Raw genomic sequence first — 24,122 nt, forward strand, 5'->3', positions numbered from 1 at the left:
ATCTGGCACAATTTCTTTTGGAAATAGGACAACCCTAAAGCGGGAAATAATTTAAACCTGTTTACAATTTCAATTTATAAAATCCAAACTCAAAAACCTCAACATTCTAGCGGAGCAACAACCAACAAAGAATCAAGAGCACTAGCTAGCGACTCTTAAATACAGATCTATGTTATTACTAATTTAATTGCTAACTATTACAACGTCGAGCGTCCTCACTTCAATAACGACTATAACATTGCCCAGCTCATATTAGTTTCAACTTGCAAAAGATTAACTTACGACATCAACCTGAAACATTTAGGATACTGCCACCCACCAAGTGACAGGCCACAAAAATTGACAAAACAACATACACATCAGCAAAGATGAGTACCAAACCCGTAAATAACTTTAACAAATGCTTTGCTGGCTTTTACTTAAAAACGACTCAACAGTCACCATGGTCATACTATTACAACATGCATCACATCAACTCCTGTTGACCACATACTTATTATATCTTTATCTGATTATTTCTTTTGTACTACACCACCATTCACATAACAACAAATGCAACAAGACAACTTCAAGCAATCACAACAGATACATATATCATATAAAACCTGATTAGTTAATCTTTCAACATATCACGATCCCTTACAAGGAATCTGAGTTTACCAACTTTGATATAAGCAATATAGTTTACTTCCTTTAGTTAATTTCTTATCAAAAATCGAAACTTATGCTTTCATACTCTCTAAATCATTTTCTTACACTCTTATACACAAACTCTTATCAGGCAATAAATAACATAGCAACTTTCAAATACTATATTAATCATTTTGTTATACCTTTACTACCAATTCCTTATCAAGAATTAAATAACATGACAACACTCCATGACATGATTCCTTATCGAGAATCCAATACAAGATACGATTCCTTATCGGGAATCCAATACAAGATACGATTCCTTATCGGGAATCCAACATCAGTATAACTTACCATGATAATAAAGATTCATTACTTACCTGATATGATTCCTTATCGGGAATCCAATAACGAAACAACTTACCATGATACGATTCCTTATGGGGAATCTAATATCGAAATAACTTTCTTCTAACTAAAGGGAAAGAGAACGTGGCGGAGGAGACAAAGCTTACACTCCAACAGTGGGGGTCGTCACCCAACAATTCGCTTTACTTTTGGTAAATAACTGCGACTAGTCCGGAGTACATTTTTTCGGTGATTTAATCAGCCGTCCACAAGTTTCACATTACTTGATATATCGCCCAATTATCGCCTCACAGAACAATGGGCAAGTTTCCCTATGGGAACCCCCCTAATGTTCACATTCCATGGGGGTACTGTTCATGTCACTTCATCTGTCGACTCATACGAGGCTACTTTCCTCTTTAAATCACTTCTCAGTATCATTCATAACACAATCATCATTCTTGGAACTCATCCCATAATAGTAGTAATTCTTATCATCTTTTGAACAACTAACCACACTAACGAACTTTACATTAATGAACTATACTCATTTGTCATAGTACCTTCATACGCATTTCAAGTTAAATATATTTAGGCATTTAGGTTCAATCCGATTCCAGTCATAAAAATTACATCACAATTAATCCACGATCATATTCAATAGCACATCCATTACAATGACAAAAGTCTCTCAGTTAGGATTAAATAACCAGAGTTACAAAACCACTTACACACTAACTTATACTCTTGTATATAACTAGTTTATACTCTTTTATACTTCATGATTATTAATCGACATTTAACTCAACAATGATAACAACCGTTATCAAGCACCAACAACAATTACCATAGGTCTCTCTCTTAGAATTAACTAAGGAGAGTTAATAAGCCAATTCCACACAACACATGCTTATGCATATAGATAGGTTACTAGTTTTCTTTTCATATTTATAAATCCATATTCATCTCGACATTAAAATTAGTTATCAAATCCCAACAACACTTACAATATATAGATCTCTCTCTTATAAATGACCAAGGAGAGTTAACTTACACACCACACTCCAGGTACATTAATCAAAAATTGATTAAAGGAAATAATTAACTATGATTCATACCATACCATTACTTGAATTCCAAATAAAAGATTCAACAACAAACTCATTTACAAACCACCCCCATAATCATATAGACCGAGTTTATCTCATTACTAATTCAAAAACGATTTCATTAGCTAAGTGAGTGTTCTTTAAAGTATTTCACAACTTATATTTATTTATAAAGTTAAACTCACGCACTAATTTACCTTAAAGAACACTAGTCAAATAGTCCAACTTTATTATATTGTTTCATTTATAGCTTTTTGAGACACCACACTCCAGGTATATTGAATCCTTTTTGAGACACCTCGTTAATAATATAGTTATTCATTAGGTAAACAATATCAAGTACTCTTTATATTATTGACAAGGACTAGTTAATTCTCTTTCTAACTTCATGTAAGAAAAAATCTCTAAAGCCTATTCATATGATACTCAACTCATTGAACAATTTCAATCAGATTATACACTCTATTAGAAACTAACTCTTATAGTTGATCAGCACTTTTTTAGTATAAAATTTCATCTAATTAACACAACTCCATATAATTATACTCACCAATTTGGGAACATTCTAGTAATGACTCAGACATTATCTAAGGTTTAGCAAATTAACTCACATGTTACTATAATAGTTATCAATGTGAATACTATTTAGAGATTAACAACACCCTATCAACATAAGAACCAAAGGAACTTAGATTATCTCTTAGTAACTAATAATATCCTAACTCCATTAGCATGAGTCATCTTAATCAAACTCACTCTCGTTATCGATTAAACTAGTTATTAGGTCCGGGCTATGCTCAGGGTAAGAGAAATTTTCATTTATTAATATTATACTTTGAAATGATAACACTAAATATCACTTGGTCTAGTGGTTAAAACTTTAGTATATAAACTTGAAGTCATGGGATCAAATCCTACACTATACAATTTCTAATTTTATTGTTGTATGAGAATTACATGGAGTAAAATGAACTTAGGGAGAGTGCCACGTGGCACCGTTCCTTGTTTAGGAACGCCTTTTAATATATTAGTATAGATTATGATTACAATTTAACTTATAAATTAACAGAACTACCAAAACTAGTTTTAGAACTAGAGATTAGTTGATATGATACTTGTAAACATGTAAAGTTCCTTAGACTTGCCAATAAACAATATTCACATATTGATATTTATTATAAGTTAACCTATAACCAATTTCTTAACGTTAATTAATAATAAATATTCCTCATCTTAAGAATTGCTCAATTACTTCCTTTTAAATATAAGTCTCCTTATTCTAATTGAGATTCTGGATTAGGAGTCAACTACTAACAAATTTAATTCCATAATATAATTACTTTCCATTCTATAACTCCATTCCATGATTCAGCTCACAAACGTTTAATAATTATCAATCACCATTCCACAATTAATATCCGTTTAGGTAAAACTGACATAACTAACTTTCTTAATATAATACGCAATCCCACTAATTCAAACAACAGTAATTAGTGGAAAAAAGCCCATCTGATGCGGTCAAAATTGTGCTTACTGATGCGGCTTTGGTCCGCATCAGCTGGGCTTGCAGCAGATTAGATCCATTTATTTACCGATCCCATCCAAATCCGGATCAGTAAATGATTAGAACCGCATCAGTTAATCTATTAACTACTACGATTTTGACCGAAAACATCAACGGTAAATGATTAACTGCTGCGGTTTTGGGTCAAAACCGCAATGGTTGACCACCTCAAAAACACAATTTATTTTTTTTGCATTCTTTCATTATTAATCAAATACAAAATGAATAATATATATCAATAATCATTTTATTAAGCATATTATGCTCAATTGAAGCATAAACATAAATAATTAGATACATTTCAATATTTACTATATTTTTAGTATCATACTCAACTATAACTATATACATAAGTATTCCACAAAAAGAAGTATGCCAAACCATTATTGAAGAGGTCTCAAAGACATATACACTTGAAAAATCTGTATGGGTAATGGCTCCATTATGATTTTCTTTTTAAACATTCTATTCGAAACCTGCTGACGAAAACATATCTTGCAGCATGATTCACAGTGTCATGAGGAGTCATGAGGAGCTGTGGCTGCTACCGATCGAAGCCATCATGTAGATGTGCTATCGTGTAAAATACCTTGTTGTTGTACTTGAGATTGCAGATCCTCAATAGAGGCAAGCAACTACTACAATAAGATTCTAATTGAAACATAAACATGCAAGGAAAACACATCTGGCCAGATACTGCTACGACTGTCGCACATATACAGTTCTGAATTGTATGATGATCGGAGTGTCAACTCAAACACATGTATATGATGTTGCTCATCTTTATATTGGGAAAACAAAACAAACTAGTGCATATAAATGTGCAATATAGCCATATTATGTGAGATGGAATTGTATAACTTCAATATTAACAATAAGTTACTCCTTGTTTAAACGCCATAGTTGCCAATATAAAGTTTGCTTTTGATTCCGCCTAATAACCACAAAAGGAGATGAAAAACTAAATTCATAAATTCAGATGACCCAAAATAACCATCAACATACATACTAAGCCACTAGGCATCATATTGCACAACAAATGAGATGAGATGGCGATAATGAAAGCTTACTTGATGGCAACCTTAATGTCATCATAGCTAGCACCCTTCTCAAGTCTGACAGGAAGACTCTCAACAATGCCAAACTTGTCGTTGATAACCTAAACCATATATCAAGAATATTTTAGAAATGGAGAATCATATGAAATCGAGAAGATAATACTCAAACTTAGAACAAAATGTTGCGAAGCCCAGTGAATTAGGACAAATTACACAAGAACAGGTATTAAATAGCATCCATAACATATGATACTGCCCGAGCTACCTGTATAAACCACAAAAACTCTATGCAATATAATATCAACACATCTTATTACCATCAGCTGTTATAACGATTTTAGAGAGGAACATGAAAAGATTGGGTCAGAGATTAGGAATTTTTAGCTCTTAGAACGAGAACGTGATCTTGACCTTGAACGAGAGCGTGAACCTGATTTAAGATAAGATATAGCCCTAGAATGAGATCAAGAACTACGTTTGTGCCTGTCCTCTCTGTCTTCATCATAATCCCGCCGTCTAAATTAGAAAAACACATCTCAAACTCATCAGGAAAACAAGGGAGGAATCTTATACTTTTTCACAGAAACCAACAAAAATCAATGTCTAAATTCCATTCTCTCACTCCTTTCTCTATATGGGGAGCTATGACAATCACGTTCTCTATCCCTATGCATATCCCTGTCCCCACTCATTTCTTTGTCTCTATCTCTGTTCCTACTCTTTTCTCTAAGATCACTAAGATCAATTCAACTGGAGCCAAGATCAATATCCCAAAGAATAGTGCATAAACTGGCTAACAAGAACAAGAGGAGTTCAAATGATGAAATCTAAGAATAATCCATACAATGAACTAGAGCTAGCATATGTAGCTCAAATTTGTTTTACTAAGGAAGCGCTCAACTGGAAAGTTGTCAACAAAAAGGAAACTATACAAGAGCTCTCATGATTCATCAATGTAAATATACTGATACCTATATACATAATTGAAACTCATCATAGTTTAAAACCATCCAAAACACATCACTAACAATACAAATTGCAACAAAGGAAGAAAAAACACTCATAATTTAAAAAATCAGTGAATATTAGTAAAATTACATTAACCTTCATACAACCCAACAAAAATGGAATTAATATGCTCAAATTCAACAACCCAACATACCCAAGTTCTAAATTATCAATCCTTTTAACTCACAATTAACAGAATTTGAACTTAATTTTCCATTCTACAATTGAGCAAATGCAACTACAAATGAAGCAAAAAAACACAAAAATCAAGAAATAATGAGAGACTAACAAAGAAACTAACCAACACCGAGTGAAGAAGAAAACACTGGCATTAATAGAGAAGATGGGTCTACGAAAATTCCAAAAATTCCGAAGATGGGGTTTCGTGCTGGGTCTGTGAAAATTCCGACCACTTCGCTCCACCACAATCTTCTCTTCCAATCTTCAACTTCAATCAAACCTCCACAATCGAAACAACAAAATAAAAATCAATACGCGAAATCAAAACCCTCGATTTCCCCTTTTTTTCTAGCAATTTCTCACCGAAATTCAATTCTTTGAGGACAAAATTTGAAAATGAAAAGATAAATAAAGAAGGTTGAATTAGGTAAAAGAAGATTGGAAATTATAGGAGAGAGAAAGGCATATCTCGATAATTTAGGGGAAGAAAGTGAGAGCGAATTGAGAGGAGTGAAGTGAGATAGGTGAATTGAGAGTGGCGAAGTAAAGGCTGGAATAAGATGAATGATGTGAGGGAAGGGCCTTGTCCTTTTGGCCACTTAAAACATTTAAAGACCCGCGTTTTGGGTATTGTTATCCGGGTTTGTTTGGAGAAAAAAAGGTGATCAACTGATGTAGTCATATGAACCGGATCAGTTAATAGAAAATCGTATCTGTTTCTAAAATCTGATGCGGTCCTTTCAGATTGTCCTCCCAGCTTTCCTTCCAATTTTTTATATTGATTTTCGAATGCGGTTTTATAAAAATCGAATCTGCTACTAACTGACAGATAATTTTTTCCACTACTGAATTTATAATTCAGAAAATTAATTTAATAAGATAAATAACTATTTGATATATAGGTCATTAATTGTTCTCAACTATAAGCAAACACAAATATGAACTTATTCCATAGTATAATGACATGTGTGGTTAGAATTAGTGCTGTCAGTTTGGTTAAAAACCGATGGTTAAACTGCAAAATGTTGATCAACTGAACTGAATAAACTGAATTGAATTGACCCATAACTGAAAAGTTAAAAACCGATAAGTCAATCAGATTAAAGTAAACTGCAATTAACTGAATTGAAACTGAACTGAAACTCAACCGAAAACATACCAAACTGAAATTAACTGAACAAAAAATCGATTTAAACTGAACTGAACTGAACTGAAAATGAACTGAATTTAACTGAAAACTGTTTCAAACTGTTTTTAACTGAACTGAATCAAACTGAATAAAACTATTTTTAACTGAACTGAATCTAACTGTTTTTTAACTGAACGGCATAAAATTGAATAAAACTGTTTTAAACTAAACCGAATCAAACTGAATAAAACAGTATTAAACTGTACATAAATTGATCTAATTAATTTCAATAAATCAAAAACATCATTTTTCACAAGACAATAACAAGAAATGTTATTATTCTTCAAATATAATTCATGGAATTCATACTTGTTAAATGTTAATATTACACCCCCACTTTGTTGCAAAACAAATGAAATTCACTGGTTTTGAAGCCAGTGAGCAAAGACAATATGAGATTTGAGACAAGGGAATTATTGTATATATCAATTGATACACAAAATTAGGAAAGTTAATAGACGGTTTCAACTTTGAATATCATGTACTTGTTTTAAGATATTTTTAAGAAAACATTATATTTTATGTTTTTTTAACATATGTTATATGTAATTGTTTACAATTTTATAAACTGAACTAAAATATGTACTAAAATCAAGTGAGAAGTTATATAATGCAAAAGAAATAAAAAATTTACGATATTGAATAAAACAGTAGTACTTAACAATATATTAATCTCCAACTAATAATAAAAGGATAATACACATATAAATAAATTACAAAATCTATTGTACTTTCATTAATGTTAAGTATATACAAAATAAAGATATTGTGTATTAGACAAAGTTAACTCAAGTAGTACATATTTCCCAAAAAGTTTAAATAAAGAAAATTCTAAACCACAACATCTACTGCATTGCTTATTATCCAGACAAGCATATCTGAAAAGAATCTCAATCCACCTTGATGATACAGCCTAAGTCCTTCCCAAATCCCAAGCATATCTGAAAATAATAAACCACATTACGGAGAGATCAGCAACTTGAACTTCTTCCCTGTACTTTACATAGACATTACACACCTGCCAAAGATTGGATATAACAGCATAACTAAGATCAATAACAATTTCTGACTATGGCCATAAGAAATGTTAATTTAAAAGGAAATAGTACTTTCTCCATATTTGCAGAGCTCCTCTACCATATCTTCATAAAAATCATGGGAGTTCACCCCAAAACAATAATTAAGTCAAAACCAAAATGAAAATAAAAAGACAACATAAAAACTAAAAAGAACACTATAAAAAAAACTAAAAAGAACCGAAAAAACGAAGAACGGAAACAAAAATAAAAGAGCAAACATGAACGAATCCAAAAATTGAAAAATCTAATTTTCATTCTCGTAAAAAGAACCCAAAATTATAAATTCTAACATAAATTATATATCCACACATGTTCACATATATATCAGAAATTTCATAAAATTGTAAGCGAAAAATGACAAGCAAATCATAAAACTGAATAGAACCGATAAATTGAAAAAGGAAAATGCAAGAACAAACATAAAAAAACCCCAAACAATTGAAAAAAACAGAAAAACTTGAAAAACAAAATAAAAAATGAATGAACAAAGATAAACGCACCTGAATAATGTTAGGGTTTCATAAATGAGAGGGAGGTGAATCAACGACACTAAGAGAGGAAAAGAGATTTTCTGTTTTCAAGCACCGGAGAGATATGGCAAAGAGTAGAGGAGGAGAGGTGATAATCGAAAAAACTGCAGAATGAAGAAAGATGTGGAAGACATACACTTGTTCTATATCTAGCAATGTTAGGGTTTTTAACTTTAATCTCGTCCGTTGGATGAAAATCATCAACGGATGAGATTGGATCCATCTTTTTTTTCCTCTTTTATGTTACAATACACATTAAGGGTTAGATTTTAATCCTTCTTAGATCAATGGTTCTAATTCATAATCCATGATATCATTCTTTAGCCAATAGAAAAATAGAATAACCTAGGACATGGATTGATGACCTAGCACATGGATTGATAATCTTATAATCTTATATTCTTATAACTAGTATTATGACCCGTGCATAACGCACGGGAGTATTTATTGTTTTATTACATGTGTAAAGAAAGTCACATAATAACATTGACTTAACTTCTCATATTATTACACAAAATCATAAAACATAAAGTATGAGTGGTGATGAACAAAAATTACAAATGAAATTCCCAAATCAATTTATATATATGTTTGCGAACACTTCCTTGTAAATTACATTTGGCGTATTTGCACGCAAACAATGTTTTTCATCCAACAAAAGGATCTTGAGACCCTTTTTGCTTGTAACTCTAGAAACGACAATATAAAATTGTCCATGGCTGAAAACAGGTATCCAAAGATACAGGCCTACATGAGACAGAGTTTGTCCTTGACTTTTATTTTTGGTCATAGTAAAAAAAAATCATTAATTAAAGGAAATTGTCATCTCTGATAACTGATAGAAAATTTAGCGAAGTCAAACGGGATTAGTGTCATTCTTGGGATAAATATTATTTTCTCCGGCATTGCTTCCGAAATAATAGTAACTTCCCGTGCATCGTGCATACTGCACGGGAAATATTTTTTCTTATAAATTGAAAATTTTAAGAAGTTTCTCCTAAAGTCATGGTGGGGAATATTAACTTGTGATTTAAGATTTCATAATCATGTATTGAGATTATTTTAGAAACTGACTTATAACCCGTGTCTTTAGGCTGATGTATTAATGCCATAGTGGATCACATGGCCCACCTTTTTTTTAAAAAAAAGTTGATAGAAATAGTATTTGCTCTGTCTATTGCTTCCCATAGAGTCTAAGATAAAATCACAATTTGCACCACCAATAACACTCAGCCATACGCCGGTTTCAACAACCACTTATGAAAGTCTTATTCTACCTCTTGCGCCATAGATGCATCATATTTGGCCACCCACTTGTAGTTGCCCACTTAGTCATGATTTTAAATTTTTACAGGTGCAACTGCATGGGAATTTTTTTATTTTTATAAATTTAAGATTTTATGTTATTTCCCCTAAAATCAGAGTGAAAATATTTAACTCGTTCATCTATCAAATAGATGATATAAAAGTTAGTTACGAATGAAAAATAAGTATATACATAAATTTTAATTTTAATTTGCTATTAGACCTATGCAAATTGTACGGGAAATTTTGTTCCAAAAATTTAAGATTTTATGTTGTTTTTCCTAAATCATTGTAGAAATAGTATCTTGTGATTTAAAGTTTTATAATCATGTATTATTTACCTTGAAAATGGCTTATGACCCATGTGTTTAGCAGTTGATGTAGTTAATATCATTGTGGATCACGTGACCCATTATTAATCTTATAAAAAAAATTGATTGATTTTTTTCGCTTATGGCCTACTCCCTCAGTTTCCTAAAGATCTTCATTTTTACTGTTCATACATATACCAAGGAGGATCCACTTGTGTGGGGTGTGGGGTGGGTAAAGTATGAGAGAGAAAAGGGTTAAGATAAATAAACAAATAAAAATGGGTTAAAGTAGGAGGGAGAAAGGAAGTAAAATTGGATTAATAATGTAATGGTGGACCATATGATAGGGATATGAGAGGGTAAAAAGGAGAAAAAAATTCCAAATAAGGAATAAAGTAAAAAAGGGAAGATCTTTTGGAAACGACTTAAACGGAAAGAGGGAATATCTTTAGGAAATGGAGGGAGTACTACTTTATCTAAAGGATAGATTAGATCACACAATTTGACCATATCTCGTACTCAACCATTAAGCCACTTTTGTTCCCGTTACCTACAATCCCTCTCACCTCCATATCTTGCTGCCTTGCACCACCATTGCATTAGGCCATCCATTGGACACCATTGTTTGCAATAATCTGCATTTGCCTTTTTTCCATTCACTTTGCATACATTTTTTTCTGTTGATTTTGAAATTTGTTGATGGGTTTTTGTTAATTTGCAAGGAGGTAATGTATTCTACTAAGATTTAATTGATAAAATTAGAAAAGTTATGGAACAATGTACCCATTGGCTTGAAATTAGCTAATCTGTAGTTTTATATTTGAAAACTCGTGTTTTGAGTATCTTGTATTAGTCCGACTTTAATTTTATTATGGTTTTTTAAATAAAAACACATTTTTTTTATGAATATGGTTTAAATCTCGAAAAAAAGGATCGGGGTATTACTTATAGAGTGAACCTTTTTATGAAGTTTTGAATTCATGTATTGATTATTAATTGACATTTTGTTGTGGACGGTGGTGATTCACCAGCTGTAAAATCCTGGATCCGCCACTAAATGTGTTATACGATTTTGAGTTATGACTTATTTCGAATAATAAGTATAATACTCTCTCATATTATTTTCTTAATATATACTTATTTAACTGATCACCTAATTAGCTCCTAACTTTATTTAGCTTAATTGTTGCGTATATTTTCTCTTGTTGAGATTCCAAGAGTTTCCTAATAATATTGTTTAACTGACATGCCATATATGTGGCAAAAAATCAAGCTGCATAAAGAATGTCTTTTTTGTTTTTTTGGCAAAATGGCTCGTGACCACGTATCAACATATGATAGATCCTTATAAGTTTTAATTCCGGTAAATGAATTATTCAGAAAGTATAAGTTATATTTTCAAAAATAAATGTTGATATGTAAACCTCAACTCCCTAAAACACATACATAAATTATATTATCTTACTGATTATTTTCTTTTTAGTCAATAAGCAATACGTGAATTATATCATGTATGCAAATTATTTCCTTGATTGATAGGAGCTGCATAAGCAAGTTATGATTATTATTTTTTGCATAATTTGGAACTTGGCTTTTCTCAATAAACGAAGTTCAATCTATATGATAATACATCCTTCCTTGGCTTTGTTCATTGTATCATATAGATTGAACTTCGTATATACATCCTTCTAGAGTTGAATTCTCCCATTAAGTAGTATATTTTGATTTTCGAACATTATTGTAAAATTTATTATTAACTAATATGTTACGTTCCAATCATCATATAAATTATAACATAATTTTGGATAATATAAAATCCTTGGTACTAAAAAGGCAAGATCGCGTGTGCAATAATATAATCATAATTATAATTTTTGTTAGATTTAGTTTATAATCACATAAGTAGGAAGTTATATGCTTTCCTAATGCCTCATATGGATAAAGGCCAATTTATTATCAATTTTGCTCCTAATTTTAAAATATTATTATACTTTATTTATGAAAAAATGATAAATATCATAGAATATCGTATAGAATGTACCGATTAAATTATACTCAATTGTTTTTACATTATTTTATCATGACTTCAAAATAATTATTTTGAGTTCATATGTAATACAAATAATTTATCCAAATGATCTCTTTAGTCTCTCTTACTTTATCTACAGTTTCTGCCAATCTCTATAACTATACGAAACACATAGAATATCTGTACGAAAACTGACATATATGTGGTAAATTGTTCCTTCCTTGCTGTCAATCAAAGAAATCTGAAAACCTTTCACGTTATTTTGTCAATATAAGCTTCCTTTTTTCCTAGTATGACGTTGAGATATTTATTTTGACAATACCTCATTTATTTCTACACATAATGCTGCAAGAAGAGAAAAGTTTATGGTTAATATTATGTCGAACCATTTGTTAGATTCTCTAACACTATAGTTCAACCTATCTAATGAAAAAATACTGGCTTAACCCATTGCTTCATTAAGAGTTGAGGACTGAGGTTTAGATAAAATGACAACTTGCACTATTACATGCACTCAATCTTAATCGAATTTATTTGAACAAAATTATCCGAATTGATTAGACCTTATTTTATGATTACGTCAAACTTTATTTTTTACTTATTTTTGCTGAACTTACCCAGACTTATTAATTTTTATTAGATTTTATGTGAACTTATATGAATTTGACTGAATTTATTAATTTTTTTTGTTATTAATAAGCAATAAAAAAAATAGAATGGTACCCTATAGTATAGTGTACCACTTTGGTTGTTCTTTTATTTAATTTTGTAGAATCATTTATTAGATTCTCTAAAATATAATTCAACCTATATATCTAATGAAAAAATATTCGCTTAAACTCATTGCTTCATTCAAAGGTTCAGATAAAATGACAATTTTCACTACTACTGGCACTCCTTCATGCAACCATTTCTGCTCTTGAATTTCTATTATTACTCAACCCCTCTCTTTTATGATATAGCATCAATTAACTCATCTAATGTTGGTGATACTTAATTGATTGAACACCGTGCGAGTTATCTAAAATAAAAGATATTCTTGAAAATTAATTTTTGTTGAACTAACACTTATAGCTTTTGCAATCCCTGTTGTATTATAACTTTATAAATCTAATTATTATATTTAAGGAAATTCAACACATCAAGTTTGGAATTTGGGCCCAAAAAAATATCAATTTATGAACACCAGCCTAAGAACAATAAGTAAATCAATACTTATTGGCTATTGCATTGCTTACTAATTAAAATGTCTTCACTAATATCACTTGATGTGATTCTCAGAATGCTCAAAGCTCTTTACTTGTAGGTCGTTTTTGACGGTTTGAAAGCAATTTTTCAGTTTAATTTTATTCAAGTTTTTTGCTTAACTAATTATTTATGGTGTAATTACATCACCTTATATAATAGATTGAACAACAAAAAATTCTAGAAGGTTTAAACCCTTGTAAGGTAAAGCATAGTACATAGTTTAGGTAATTTAAACCTAAAAAAATAATGTAAAAATAAAAATTTAAAATCTATACAAATCAATTAATTTCTTTTACATATTTACCGTAACCAAAAAATTTGTACATAAGCAAGATATACAAAGAAAATACTATGAAAAGTCTCTAACACTATAGTTCAACCTATCCAATGAAAAAGTATTCACTTAACACATCGCTTCATTTAGATGTTCAAATAAAATGATATTCATATTATGCACTATTACTGTCACTCCTTCATGCAACTATTTCCACTCCCAAATTTTATAGTCTCACTCAACCCCTCTCCTTTGTGATGTAGCAAATTAATTATTCCATATGGTGTTGGTGTACACTTCATTGATTGAACATCACGCGTGTTATCTAAATAGAAGATATTCCTGATAATTAATTGTTATTGAACTAACACTTAGAGGGTGTTTGGTTGGGATATTTTTAATGGAATGGAATGGAATGAAATCCATTATATTGTTTGTTGGGGCATATTTAGGGTAGAGTCTCATACCCAAGGGTATCTATCTCCACCACATCCCCCTAGAATCTCAATCTCTCCCCCTCCTAAGTTTGTAACTTCATTCCCCTCAAGTTTCAAACCCTAATTAGGAGAGAAAAGAAAGAAAAGCTTTCAAACGTAGTCGTCTTCCTTTTGTATTTTCTGGTGATATTGGACTACCTTGTCATCTTTTAGCAGACTTGATTTCTCTCATTCATCTTCTCGTCATTTTTGCTTTTGGTTGTTTTATGTTGATAAAATTGGTTTTCTAGTATTTATTTATTTATTTAAAAACGGTTTTTTTTACAGATTTTGTTTCCCAGATTTTTCTTTTTGAAAATATATTCTTTTTACAGATTTTGTTTCCCATATTTTGCTTCAAAGGTTAATATAGTTTTTTTATTTCATTGTTTTTTTATTAGTTTACACGTAATTTATTTCATTGTTTTTTTGTATTATTTACACATAACAACCTTTAAAAAAATTACATATACCAAAATTTTTAAAAGAGGATAAAAAGTTGCAATTGTTCTATAATTCAAAAGATATTTGTATAAAATATAAGTAATCAAATATCAAAACTTAACCTATAATGATGTAATCTATTCCAAAAGTGAACCAAACAACATAAATGAATATAGTATCCATTCCAAAATTGAACCAAACAATTTTACATTGGTATGGGGATTTCAATCCATACCACTTGGTATGAATATCCATACCATTCCCAACTTAACGAACCAAATTAAACAGGCCCTTATACCTTTTGCAATCTTATTGTATTATAACTTTGTAAATCTATGGAGGCAAAACTAACTACATCTATGTTTACAAATCTATATACAACAAACATTTATCTGATGATTATTTTTCATATTATCAACTTATAATGACATTATTATCTATGTGACACATGACATTTTCAAATATGACACATTTCGAATGTATTTACTTTAAGTAAATAGATAAAAAATTTGATATGAGAATAGGAATAATAAAAATTTCATCATTTTCTTTTTAGAATATCAAGAAAAAAATTCAAGAACAATTTATATTAGCTATAAAAAACTTTAAAAAAGTAAATAGAAGTTAAGAAAAGTTTCACGATTGCTGGTGGTTTTCTCCCCCACTGCTCCTCCTCTATCCGTCGTGTTTGGTTGTGTTAATAGTGAATTCTTTAGCTGCTATTTGTGTTGCATGTTGCTATTATTTAGCATGCTTTAGATTTCTCATTCTACTCATTTTTTATTTTAGCATTCTTGGTGCTAATGAAGGTATAAAGCAGACTTCAATCTATTACTGAAAAAGAATTTAGATCAGTTGTGAGCTAAGTTGATTGTGGTATTATCATTTAATCAATGACTTCAATTCACTTTGAAACCAAGTATGAGTTTTGTTTAAATAATTAGTTAACTGTTAAAAGAAATTTTGAATATATAGACTTAAACAACTTTCTCTTACAAAAATTTATTGAGTTATTGAATAACGATATAATTAGTAATAGATTTTTTAAATCTTCAAATTCATATAAAATTTAGAACAATATCTTAAAATAGATATCCTTAATAATGCACCTATATAAAAAGATTACAAAATTTGAAAAATTTTCTATAACTTATTTGACAATTCCTTTTTTTTTAAAAGAATGAATATGGGCTTAAATGACTTTGAATTTTAAAATCTATTAAGTTATTTAGGCCTAGATTTAGTAAGTAATATATTTATCTTAACATACATACAGTAATTCACCCATATACATAAGAAGATTGCAAATAGGAAAAAAATTCTATAATTTATTTGACAATTTCGATTTTTATATTTTCGATAAGTTTTTACATAAAAGATTACACTAACTCACCCATACCCATATATTTTTCGATTTTTACAGATAGTAAAACTAAATCATAAGTTTTGGAACACTTCCTTATATACAACATTAATCGTGATATTATATGTTCTAGAATGATGAGGCCCGTCTATTTGTTACTCTAGAAATGACTACATAAAACTCACCCTCAATGAAAACTGATCTAGAGAGATACATGATTAACATAACAGATCTAATTTTCATCACAAACTTAGGAAAATAAAAGCAGCACCATCACAGATCCTTATAAATAGAGTTGCAGATCGTGCATCTCCTTACAACACCACATGAGTAAAGCCCAAAGTCTTAGCCAAATGTCAAACAATATCATATTGTTATTTGTATCTTAATAATAGTTGTACTGATCTTGTTCAGTAGATTAGTTAGATATCTCAGCGCATATATCTTCTTAGTTTATCTTCTCATAGTTGACTTTCATCCTTTTGTAAACTATATCCTCTTTTTTTATGGGAAACTATATCCTTTGTTGTATACTACTCCTACTGATATACTATATAAGTTGTGGCAATCAATGACGATATGTAACTCTCCAAACTCTTTCATTATGCATTGTTGATTCACAAAACTAACTAACTTTCCTTGACCCTAAAACATAAAAAAAAAAAAATGAGATTGTGTTTGACGTGAGCTAAAAGCCTATAACATACCAGAATAGTTTGGAATTAATGGTGATTATCATCTTCTTTGCTATTCTCTTTCTCGTTCATCCTCTCTCTTCAACTCTTCTCTCAGTTTAATCACAATTATAGTAAACATCAAAACTTTAAACTGTAGAATTGATATTAAATATCAATAAAATGATACCTCATCAGTATAGCTTCTAATCAATTATCATGTGTTCTATTCTCCTCTACTCCTTGTTACTCCCTTATTTCTTTGCCACCTCTATATATCTCATATCATTCTATTTCATCAATCAAAACAATAAAAAAAACTTACACAAAACTAAACAATCAAAGCAAATAGACAGAAATCTCTTCAACTATTCACGCAACTTTTGAACTTACACGTGAAACTTTTTGTTTAATTTAAAATATTTTAATTTAACAATATTGAATACATACACATATTTCTGATTTCGTCAAAAGTTGATAAACTATAAGATAATGAATCATATATTGAATGTTTTCCATTTGCTTTGTTTGTCCTAGTTGTAACTTTTGCCCAAGAAAAAACATGATCATCTTTATGCGGCAAGTTGAATTCTCACATTTTGGTAACCAATTTTCCAATGTAGAGCCATAAGTTTCAGTTAAACTAAATTAACCCTCACGTTTTGTTCAACATTTAATATTCACCCCATGTTTTTAAAAGACTTAGGCTATGTTTGCAGAAGCATTTCATGTGACTTAAATGATAAGGTGCTACTATTTTAAGTCACCTTATATGATTAGTAGTGTTTGATGGAGGAACTTAAATAAAATTTAAGTCCAAAATTTGACTAAAATTGAGTTGGAGTAAAATATAGCTTCTGAGAACAGGTGCTGAATTTTTTTATTATTATTATTTCTTTTTATCTTTTTAAGCCTAAAAAGATATTTTATTTTTATTTTTTTAAGTCTAAAAAGATATTTCAGCTACAGTCATAAATTATATCACCAAACAGGTTACGCAATCAGCTAGCTTATCAGTTTCAACACCTTAATAGTTTCAGCTGCTACCTAATCAGTTTCAGCCACCTTATCAATTTCAGCTCCATTTCAGTCAGTTTTGCCAAACATAGCCTTAAAGATATTTTTAAAATAATAATTTTAATCATATAATTTTATAGCATTTACCTATAATTTTATAGCTTGTCCAATATGTTTCAATAGTCATCAATTTACCGCATAAAATACTTGTCTGAAGATTACTTATTGACTTAAAAATACCAATATTAACCTAAAAGTGACCTATATTGACTTAAAAGTGATCCATTTTGACTTAAAGTGAATATTTCTACTAATAATAATTTATTATACATCAGATGCATCCAATACTAATTGTAATTTTATAATATACTTGACAAAATTAAGGTTCACTGAAATCTGACTGAAATTTGTGGGTAATGACTATATATTTAGCAGATTTTTTGAGATACACTGTACTAAACTAAATGTTCTCGTATATAGTTGTAATTTCTCTCAACATGTCCTTGAAATCATGTTGTCAAAGACAAACAATGGAAATGCTTCACAAATTTGAACGTTCACTTATCATTCGAATCATTTGATTTGTAATAACTTGAGTTCGTCATGTAGTGAACATATTTGAAAATACTTCTAAAATCTGCACGGTTTTGTTTAATAGTATAAGATAGATATACTAACTCTTGAAGTGTTTTCTCTCTCCAAATATTAACTCTTGAAGTGAAAATTATATGGACATCTTTCATGATATTTTTCATGATTTTCGTGAATTATAATATACTACCTCCGGTCATTATTAGTTTACCCGTATTCTTTTTTGGACGTCTCTTATTAGTTTACCTATTTCTTTTGTTTCTATTTTCGGAATGAACCAGTTACTTTCCATCACACATACATTCAACTTTAACATAAAATAATAGATTCTCTTTCTTTCTATGTCCTACAACATTGTTAGTTTTTCCTAAAACTTTGTGCAAAAAAAACCGGTCAACTAATAAAGACCGGAGGGAGATAACACCACATAAAACGTGTATTTATAATTAATATTCACCGGTCCTTTTGATTTTGAATTTGAAAACTTGCTTGAATTACTTCCCTAATTTATGCAAAGTTTGATATATATATGATATCAATCACGTGATTATTGTCCTAGATTGATTATGTAATTGTAAACAAATATCATTAATTGATAATTTCCATATTAAAGCTTGATTGAATCAATCCCTAAAATCACGTAATTCAATTTAGGAATGATTTTGATTTAGGTGATCAACTTGCACATGATTTAGGTGATTGTTAAGAATTTCGGATACTATCAATTTAAATTAAGTGATTGATTGAAAACTATCATTAACATTGGCAATAATTAAGATTGATTGATAATTTAAATCCATTGCCATCTAATTACAATCTCTTAGGAGTAATTCACCGAAAAGATATCTTACTAATAGAACTTAAAAGGATGTAAGTACTTTTTTTTACTTAGGTAGCGATACTGAAGTCACACTTGAATAAGCGTAAAACAATAGCAAGTTTTTATTGTTATTAATTTTTGTTACTGATAAGAAAAAAAAAAAGACAGCCTAAGAGTTATATACAAAATATAGTTTTGGATACTTATCATGAAAAATTATATAAATTTTGTTCCTAATAATTATTACTCAAATACTCACTTAATTGATGGGTAAGATAAGCAACATCCCCAATATTTAACTTAATCCTTTTAACTTCTTTATATTTCACCTAGCAAACAATGATATAAAGTCATATCTTAATAACATCACCCGTCATATAGGCCAATTCACACCAAGATCTTGTATAACTCCAATTTCATGGACATTTTTGTGTTTAGTTTCTCGACATAGAAGGGACACATAAACAAAATTAATTAAGTTTCAAATTTCATGTTATTTTTTTCAATATTAATATGTGTAATTTGTGATATGGAACATGGTGTCTTTTATGTATGTGTAGGTGTATGTATAAGTGGTTTAGTGATCGAAATTGGAAATTGATGGATAGATTCTAGAAGTAATGTTTCTTGAATTTACATTAGATGGCAAATGATGCTAAAATTCATGTTGACAACCTATACGATTGATAGCAATAATTCTCTTAACATTAGTTAGTAGTTTTAACTCAAAGATATCCACCTCAATACAGAACCATAGATCAATACTTCTCACAAAATTACTTGTAAACTATATGCATATTCATAATATGGACGGATCATATAAATCAGGCAATTATATCTCTAAAGAAACTCTAATACATCAATTAATGAACTAAATACTCTATTTGTAGAGGATAATGAACCAACAATATACCCTCTTCTTTTTTACAACAATTTTGGGAATGTAATAATAATAAAAAATTGTAAATTCCTTAGCTTCCTAGTATGTCGTTTACATTATTTCATACAAATTAACTATGACCATAATATCTTTGCAAAAAATAAAACTATGACCATAATATATTTTATATATATAAAAAAAATGATATAGAGTAAACTAATGAAACTAATGACAAATTGTGTTACAATCACGACAAAAATAAAGATGACAAATAATATTAAACATTGTTACAAAAAACTCTAATGCAATCCCATGCAAAAATGTTAAGCAATGACGTGACATATGATACAATAGTTCATTCACGCAAGCCATAAATAACGAATTGATCTTCCCATTTGATGTTGCGAGTGAATTGATCATCTTCTACAGAAAATTGGATGTTGTTGCAAACCGTGAATGATGTTTGTCATATTTTTTTCTCAAATGATGTATGAAAACGTGTTTAGGGATTATGAATTTTTGATGTTGTAGTGAAATGCAAATATGATTAGGGTATTTATAGTGCAAATTAAAGGTTGTTTTTTACTCGATTTTTTATAAGAAAATTAATAAAATATCATTAAATTACGAATTTCCATAATAAAGCTTGATTGAATCAATCCCTAAAATCATGTCATCCAAATTAGGAATGATTTTGATTTAGGCGATCAACTTGCACATGATTGAAGATTGTAATTGCTTGTTTCCATGTGGAGTGAATCAATCCCTAAAATCACGTAATCCAAAATTATTGTTGATTGACAATTAGAATAAATATTGATTGATTGATTGATAACTTAATTTTATTACCATGTTAATAATTTTTTAAGAATTTCGGATAATATCAATTTAAATTAACTGATTGGTTGACAATTACAATTAAGGAAGACAATAATTAAGATTGATTGATAATTTAAATTACTTCCCGTATTTAGCTGGTTAGTAAAATTTTCGTAAATACCCAATATGGCAATTAAAATTTTCGGCCAACCTAATATTAATTTGAATTACGTAATTGTACCCATAATTAACATCAATCACATTAATATATAAATGGAATATCCTTGATTTCTGGAAATCTCATATGATATCATGAAATTACTTGCCTAACTTAAAAAACCAATCAACTTAAATTTCGATTTCTTTTGCATTTTTCATTAAAATTTCGGCCATTATATTCCGAAATGCCACGTGGACACTCTTATTGAGAGTTTTAGTTTGAGAAGCTCTAGAATTGCTCGGTTAATGTGAGCTTGACACGTCAGCTTTTTTCTTCTGCTTTAGATAATAGTATAGATCTTAGTAGTTGTTATCTTGGTTTAACAACTTAAAATCTTTAGTAATTAGTCAATTATTATTTTAGTAGTAGTAGTAGTAGTAGTAGTTGTTGTTGTTGTTGTTGTTGTTGTAGTAGTAGTAGTTGTTGTTGTAGTAGTAGTAGTTGTTGTAGTAGTAGTAGTTGTTGTTGTTGTTGTTGTTGTTGTTGTAGTTGTAGTAGTAGTAGTAGTAGTAGTAGTAGCAGCAGTAGCAGCAGTAGTAGGAGTAGTAGTAGTAGTAGTAGTAGTAGTAGTAGTAGTAGGAGTAGTAGTAGTAGTAGTAGTAGTAGTAGTAGTAGTAGTAGTTGTTGTTGTTGTTGTTGATAGTTACACATTGGAAAACTATAGAATAATGAAGAATTTGAAATTGAATTTTTCAATATCAGCCAAATGTTGAACATTTAATAAAATAATTTTACAGAAAATATGGCAACTTCAAAATGCCCTTTCGTAGACAAATATATATACGTCTCTTGGTGCCATTGTTGTGTTCGACAAGTTTAACGACCTTTAACCTATGTGATAAAAGTCCAACTGAATTGGAATTTCCTGCAATGAATAACGGATTGACCCGAAGCGAGGCCCGAAACACACGTCATAACCGATATCAACTTTCACCCGAGTCAATGCGGGTTTCCTTAAAAAACTGAAAATAACTGAATCCGAACCGAAAATAACTGTTTAACTGATAGTAATACGTAAAAAGCCAACTGTTTAAACCAAAACTGTACGGGTCAAACCAAAAGAGAATTGTAAACTGAACTGAACTTAACTGAAAATTGAATTAACTGTATGGATTGAAACTGAAACCGAAAAAGTTTAAACTGAATCAATTAAGTTTGGAAAAATAAACTGAATTTACTGAACTGAAGTCAACTGAACTGTTTGGTTTAAACCAGAACTGAACTGGTTAACTGAATTGACACCACTAGTTAGAATCTAAAAACATCAACAACAATAAGCACACAACAAGAGCAATAACTCCACACAGCTACCACAACTTCAATGAACATAACAACAACGCAACATCAACAAAAAAAACTGCAACAACAACAATAGTAGCAACACTATTAGACAACAACAACGAACAATAGCAACAATACATGAGGATAGGTACCTTTAGTACTCTACAAACCACCAACACACGTCAGCGGTGAAGCCGGCAAGCGCAAGGCAACAACAACAGCAACGAACAAGAACAGGGGAGGGGAAACTAAGACAGTAGCAACAACAGCTCCACGACGATCACCTTTCACCGGCGAGCAACAACAACAACCGCGGCAACATCGGCCGCGAACAGCCAGAGATTGACGAGGAGATAAAGAGAGACTTTTGAGGGAGGAGGGAGAGAACTCGAACAACTGCAGCGCTAGCGAGCGAAGAGCAAGCTCCGACGAGCAGCAAGGGGGTAGGAAATTCCGGCGGACTGAAAGAGGAGGAGATGTGCGAGAGAGAGACGAGGGTTTTAGGGAGGAAGGAGTTACAATGTGAGAGGAAACACGGGGAGGGAGAAGGAGTTATGGGTTGGGGTTCTTATTTTTGGGTTTTAGAAATGACGAGATGGAAATGGGTAAGGGTGGAGTTTTGTTTCTTCATTAAGCCCACAAGGGTGTGCACTTTGAGGTTTCCAAAATTAGTAGGAAGATGTGTTAGAAGCGAAATCAACTCTAGTTTCCTATTTGATCAAATACTGTTCAATAAATGCGCAAGAAACCCAACATATATTATAATAATATTAATAAGAACTTTATACAATTAAGTAAATACATTACAAACAAGATAAAAAGAAACACTCATACTCTTAATCTCAAATAATATAAGATTTTTCAAAAGATAATAAACTCAATAAATATAATTAGCACTTAATAAATCCTTTTAAAAACAAACCTGTTACAGTTACATTAGACCTAGTGCGTCACCTTGGGGAGCTCCTATGTTGTATGTGAAGAAGAAATATGGGAGTATGAGATTGTGCATCGACTATACAATGTAACAATCAAGAACAAGTATCCTTTGTTTATGAGAGATGCCCTATTTGACCAGCTGAATGGAGCGAGCATGTTCTTGAAGATTGATTTGTGTTCAGGTATCACTAGTTAAATGGAGCGAGCATGTTCTCGAAGATTGATTTGTGTTCAGGTATCACGAGTTGAGGGAAGTTAAGAAGGATAAACCTAATACTACGTTTAGGACGCGTCATGGTCATTATGAGGTCATTGTAATGTCGTTTGGACTAACTAATGCTCCGACCATATTTATGGTTTTGATGAATAGAATATTCCATGAGTTCTGAGATATGTTTGTTGTAGTATTTATTGATGATATTCTGATTTATTCGAAGAGTGAAGACGAGTAGGATGAGCACTTGAGGATAATATTGGAGACGTTTAGGAAGAATCATTTGTATGCCAAGTTCTCTAAGTGTGAATTTGGTTTGGAGAAAGTACCATTTTTGGGTTATTATATGTCAAAAGAAGGATTCTTTTAGATCCTGCTAAGATTCAAGTTGTTAGTGAGTGACCTACTCCAAAGAACGTGTCACATCTCAGGAGTTTTCTAGGTTTACCTGACTATTATAGGAGATTTGTGAGAGATTCTCGAAGATAGCAAGGCTGATGATCAATTTGGTGAAGAAAG

At 30.5% G+C, this 24,122-nt stretch overlaps 2 long non-coding RNA genes across 2 annotated transcripts; both read right to left on the bottom strand.

Moving 5' to 3' along the window:
* Positions 1–14: 14 nt before the first annotated feature.
* On the bottom strand, positions 15–23,081 carry LOC125497004 (uncharacterized). The gene is made up of 4 exons (XR_007273509.2): positions 22,735–23,081; positions 6,022–6,180; positions 4,725–4,813; positions 15–308 (listed from the first exon to the last, which is right to left on the bottom strand). It is a non-coding gene; the product is annotated as an uncharacterized LOC125497004 (long non-coding RNA).
* On the bottom strand, positions 7,728–8,881 carry LOC125497003 (uncharacterized). The gene is made up of 2 exons (XR_007273508.2): positions 8,669–8,881; positions 7,728–8,107 (listed from the first exon to the last, which is right to left on the bottom strand). It is a non-coding gene; the product is annotated as an uncharacterized LOC125497003 (long non-coding RNA).
* Positions 23,082–24,122: the final 1,041 nt, after the last annotated feature.

This window comes from Beta vulgaris, chromosome 4, assembly GCF_026745355.1.
Source record: "Beta vulgaris subsp. vulgaris cultivar EL10 chromosome 4, EL10.2, whole genome shotgun sequence".
In the NCBI taxonomy this organism is placed as follows: domain Eukaryota; kingdom Viridiplantae; phylum Streptophyta; class Magnoliopsida; order Caryophyllales; family Amaranthaceae; genus Beta; species Beta vulgaris.